This window comes from Myotis nattereri (genome assembly GCF_964212035.1).
Source record: "Myotis nattereri genome assembly, chromosome: 11".
Lineage (NCBI taxonomy): Eukaryota > Metazoa > Chordata > Mammalia > Chiroptera > Vespertilionidae > Myotis > Myotis nattereri.
This window is the reverse complement of record NC_138086.1, coordinates 24,649,591-24,655,424: the sequence shown is the minus strand read 5'-3', so window position 1 is coordinate 24,655,424 and position 5,834 is coordinate 24,649,591. Positions and strand designations below refer to the sequence as shown.

The following is a 5,834-nucleotide window of genomic DNA, read 5'->3' as shown; positions in this document are numbered from 1 at the left end:
GTCAACCAAATTCACCATTGACAATGACAGATGGAAACACACACGTGCGATTGGCGCCAGCGAGAGCTTTATATAGATAGATAACTTAACTTCCTTTTTTTGTAAAAGTAAATACAACATGTCAACAGTCAGGATTGATCCCAATCCTCTGGAGCCAGTGTTTCAGGGGTCAGGGAGGAAATGTTTGTTTGAATCACCACTCATTCATCTTCCATGACCAGAGCCCGCCCCCCGGTCACCTGACTACAGAATAGCACAGGACTGCTCATGGGAACACAGGTAGGCTCTCTCACCTCTCCTCATTGGTCACCCCTTAGCATGGCTCCTCCCTACCCACCTACTCCAGCAGGTCCTTAGTAGTAAACAAAGCACTAGCAAGTAAGAGTTACTACCTCCGGAGTCTCTTAGGTAAGAGTCTTCCCTCAGTTTAGAGTGAGGACCGGTGCCCCAGAGGTGCCATTCTGATGAGATGGCATGAAGGGAGTGGGTGCAGGAGACAAAATGGCTAAACCAAAATTGGGAGCCACCCGTCCCCATCTGCAGCTACAACCTCAGATGCCTACAGATATGGGCAGTGTGACCTGTGCACAGGAGCGATGCAGAGGAATGGGGTGGGAGGGAGGTGTCCTTGGGAAATTCGTCAGCCTGCTACCTTCACTTCCTGGCCTCGCCCCGGGCAGCCACAGCCTCCATGGCTTTAGTGTGGTCTCTTCTTCCCCCAGGAACTGCATGGGCTTGATGGGCTTCAAGTTTGTCCAATTCCTAGGCAATGGGAATACCAGTCGGCAGGTTTCAGCTCCATGACAGCCTCCTCAGAAAGCTCCCCCGCCACACCAGATGTCTGACAATGCCCCAGAGGCTGTCGCCATGGGCTGCAATCGGTACCATGTCCCCTCCTTGATCAGGGGAACTATTTCTTCATTCCCAAAGGGCAGAGCTCTGGCAAGGGTGTCCTTCAGACTCTCCCAGGAGAGTGGCCGATCTTCACTGAGGTCTGCTTACCTGCGACCCTTACTGATGTGGCTGTAGAAGGGAAGGTTGGGCTCCATCAGTGGTGGGATATCCTAGGAGCACCTCCAGGCCTTTACCTGGGCCTCGCCATGCTTCGCAGCAGTTTCTGCTTTATTAAGGCCAGTCAGACCCCGCAGGGCCGCTCATTGAGAGGCCACGTCCTCACCACAGGCAGCCACATGGGGTCCAAGGCATCCAGCACTGCCCAGAGGGTCTGCATTGCCCTCTTCTGCACTGAGGTGAAGCTGATGTCAAACTCCCAGCCGGCATCCCCCAGCGCCTGCCCGCACTTGGTCTCCTTGCGCCTCTCAGTTCTCCAGGTTCCCCGCTCTGGCCCTGCGGCATCAGCACCGGCTCGCAGGCGCCCCCATGGCGCTTCCGAGTACCCTGTAGACTGGGGTTCACTGAGTCTCAATTTCCTTTTTCAGCCAAGAATGCTCGGAAGTGTGTTTTATATTTTAGAGGGACTTGAATTTCCTTTATAACCAAGAAAAGGCACTTAACATTGCCGACTGTATACCTATAAATAGTTAAGACGGTAAATTTAATGTGATGTATATTTTAGCACAATTTAAAAAAAAATTAATGCAAAAATAGGTAAGTAGTTTTCTGGGCTGCCTCAATGTAACCACAAGGGTCTTTAAAAATGGAAGAGGAGGCAGGAGTTCAAGCGAGCTGGCAGGGCTGGGAAGACTTGCCCATCCTTGCTGGCTGTGAAGATGGAGAAAGGATACAAGAGCTGAGAAATGCAGCAGTCAGTCTACAGAAGCCGGAAAAGCAGGGCACAGATGCTCCCCTGAAGGAAGGAAAGCAGCCCTGCCTTGATTTTAGCCAGGCCTGTTTTGGAATTCACTCTCCAGAACCGAAAGAGAATAAATTTGTATTGTTTCACTGTGTAAGGGCATTTTTAACAAATCTATTTGAACAGATTTTAAGAGAGGCTATAACAGTGCAAAATCTTTTTTAAAATATATTTTTATTGCATTCAGAGAGGAAGGGAGGGTTAGAGAGAGATAGAAACATCAAGGATGAGAGAGAATCATTGATTGGCTGCCCCTTGCATGCCCCACCCTGGGGATTGAGCCCTCAACCTGGGTAAATGCTCTGATTGGGAATCAAACTGTGACCTCATGGTTTATAGGTTGACCCTCAACCACTGAGCCATGCCAGCCGGGTTAATCATGCAAATTCTAATGAACTTTTATTAGCAACAGTTAACCCTTGAAGTTCCTATGAGATATAGCATTAGTATTAGCCCCTTTCTAGACCTGCAATCTAAGCATATGATGCATATGGCCTGACATATACTGGTAAGCCATAGGGAAATTCTTCCTAAAAGGTACCCAGAGCCTCTCGTCCCCTTGCCATCCTTCTGTACAAACAGTGCAGAGAGCACCATCCACGTTCTTCACTGAGAAAATGGAAGCTGAAGAAAGTTAGGCTCCCAGACCTCAGGATCTCAGTGGTCGGTGAGGGGCAGAATGTCCTAGATCAGGGCTGTTTATTTCCACCATCCTCACTGAGCTCTCCAGAACCCACTCCACACGACCGGTATCAAAACACAAAGCCCCTGGGACCAGAGCCAATGAGGCCCAAAGAGCCAGAGCTTGGGAAACATTAACCTGAAACACTATTGAAACTTTCATCTGCAGTCATTACAATGGTAGTGAGAGTGTAAGCTCAGGAGAGAGAGAGAGAGAGAGAGAGAGAGAGAGAGAGAGAGAGAGAGAGAGAGAGAGAGAGAGAGAGAAACAGCTCACCAGCCTCTTTGCCCTCATCAGGGCTTAAGGGAATTCTGTTCTTGTACAGAACCTTTGCCACTGTGTCCCAGCTGTGCTCCACCTGCTTATCCTTTGAACTTTAGATTGCATTAGGAGAGCTAACATTTGCTGGTTTGGCAGGAGGCTGAGCCTCTTCTCCCCTCGTCTCCATGGCCATTCGAGAAAGGTCCGAGAATAAGAATGATTCCTTTAATAAATGGAGACAGAGCCTCCTCTTGCCAACAATATTTTCATCAGTCTTCCACTTTACTGTTTTTAAAACGGAATTCAAGGTGATTTTCAGGTTTGGTGCAATTCCTCTGACCTAGGATTCTCCAAGTTCATAGGTAAGGGCAGGACTTTCTGGCCTATCAGATGGGGAAACTGAGGCAGGGATTGGGAGAGTGATGAAGTCAAAGTTACTCAAGACTAGAAAGAGCAGAATTTTAAAATCTCTGATTCCTAATGAGTTGATAAGACACTCAAGCAGTGGGTTTCTGATTCCCCCTTTTTCCCCCCTCAGTGATTCCTTGGTTTCTTAGAATAAGTACCTCCTACGCTTCATTTACAGCTCTCTTTCTACAACGCACAAAACGAGGATGAAGATGAAGATGAACTCCATGTACTTCAAAGAGGAGCAGCACTTTCTCTCCTACCCTGCTCCCCCATCTCAAATTATCCAAATAATTTCTGCAGTCCCTAAGTCTTGTAAAAAACTTAAAATCATCTTTTAAAAGTTTACATTTTTTTTGGTGTGAAAATGCTATTCCGACTGTGAATTCTGGGGGCAAAAATATTTGCATACACTATTTAATAGGACCTTTACAATAAACTTTACAAACTTTTTAAAATATTTTATTGATTTTTTACAGAGAGGGAGGGAGAGCGATAGAGAGTTAGAAACATCGATGAGAGAGAAACATCGACCAGCTGCCTCCTGCACACCTCCTACTGGGGATGTGCCCGCAACCAAGGTACATGCCCTTGACCGGAATCGAACCTGGGACCCTTCAGTCTGCAGGCTGATGCTCTATCCACTGAGCCAAACCAGTTTGGAAAACTTTACAAACTTTTATATAATCTTTTGTATAATCTTTACAAACTACTTTCTTATGTAATCTTCCTCACAAAGCAGTTTACTTAAGAAGGCAGTTTATCAAAGTTGTAAGTTGTTAAGAAGTTACTAAGGAAAATCATTTATGGACAAAATAAAATATTGATCAAATGGTTATAACTTGAAGTGAGCTCTCACATAAAAGAAAAATAAAATGCAAAGATATAAAGGCACTCAAGTGAAAAGGGATCTAGAAATAGAATTGATTACTAAGGGCTGTTTTGCTTGGTTTTGTTTTGTTGTTTGTTTTTTATGAAGGGCTGAAATGCCTTCCCTGGCCATAATCTCCTCCTTTTCCTGCTCCATGAAAAGAATCAATAAAAACACCTGAAACTTATAAGGAACTACTTCAACAGAGGCTGTGAGAAAGGGGAGTCATTGAAGTGATTCTTTAAGCTAAAGCAATAGCCAATAGTTGATGGAAGCCGTGAAAACAACGTTTCACCCTAAGGCAGAAAAGCCATGGACGTGAGCCATCTTACATGTTATATGACTTTAACATAAGGATTAAAGAGAAACGACAAAGACATTTTAAAACCAAGTCTTGGGAAAATAAACTGTGTTATGAATGATCATGTTTAGAATTTATAAGAAATGAACTGAGTTTTGCCACATAGCAAAGTTTTTCCAACCTATGGTCCATAGAGTAGTGCATCTGAAGCAATGGGCACTAGAGATGAAATGCCACTGTTCACCTATATTCAAGCATTTTCCTTTCTACCTGAATATACCACGAGACTGTATTCCCCTTTCCAATTACAGTGAGGCGTGATTTCTAGATTGAGTTCAGCCACTACCATAATAGGCTGTAAACACTCTCATGTGCTAATATATCACATTCTCAATCTTCTCTCTCTCTCTCTCTCTCTCTCTCTCTCTCTCTCTCTCTCTCTCTCTCTCTCTCTCTTCCTGTTTAGATATAGGGTTTTCCCACAGAGGATTCTCAGTTCTTACAAGATGACAGGACCATAAAATGTAAGGAGTCTTGGTCTCGAATTCTCTACACAGGAAGCTGCCAATTTGGTTCGGGATATGAGTGAGAAATGAACCTTTATGTGTTAACTATTTGAGGTTTGAAGGTTATTTGTTACTGAGGATAGACTACCTTGATTAATACAATACATATTAAAATAACCTGATTCATTGTTCCATTCTAAGATACATTGAATCAGAAATTCTTAGAATAGGGTCCAGAAATCTGAAATTCTTAACAAGTTCTCCAAGTGTTTCTACCCACATTGAAGTTGGAAAACCGTTTTATACTTTTATTTCTTTAAAAGTTATGCATATATATCAAAATGAAATCTTTCTGAAGTTGAAGTGTTCAAAGAGTTTTAAATCTATTAGAACAATGCATTTGAAACAATGTTAATCTTGTTTTCAATGCCATACTTAGTTTAAACCATGTAGGTCAGAGTATGCAGCATTTATCCAACAAATATGTAGTAAGCACCTCCTATATGCCAGGAAATATAGTAGATGCTGGAGATACCTGATTAACAATATAGCCACATTCCTTGCTCCCCCAAATACTCCTATGGTTATAGATAAATATAATATATTGTGATAAGTAGAAATACCTGGTGCTCTAGGAGCAAATATAAAAAACATTTAACTCAGGTGTGATGGCTTCAAGGAAGATATCTCAGCTAAAGCATGAAGGAAGAATAGGAATTAGCCGGATGGAAGGGAAGAGGAAAGAGGGAGGGTAAAATGTTATTCCAGGTAGGCAAACAGTATGCACTAAGATAAAAATGAGAGAACATGCAACATAACGTTAGGATGGGCATGATGAGAGCTGGGGCTAGAGAACTAAGTATGGCCAGGTCAATGAGGGCTGTGGAAATCAATTTAAGGAACTCAGAAATTATCTGGAGGGAAATGAGGTGCCACTGAAGGGGATTTAAAGGAAATTCACTTTATTAGATTTACTTGTAAAAATTTCTCCA

The 5,834-nt window shown here is 43.4% G+C and overlaps 1 pseudogene across 1 annotated transcript; it reads right to left on the bottom strand.

Moving 5' to 3' along the window:
- Positions 1-654: 654 nt before the first annotated feature.
- On the bottom strand, positions 655-4,685 carry LOC308527329 (phosphoglycerate mutase 1-like; annotated as a pseudogene). Its single transcript has 2 exons — positions 4,607-4,685; positions 655-1,398 (listed from the first exon to the last, which is right to left on the bottom strand). The product of its transcript is annotated as a phosphoglycerate mutase 1-like (transcript).
- Positions 4,686-5,834: the final 1,149 nt, after the last annotated feature.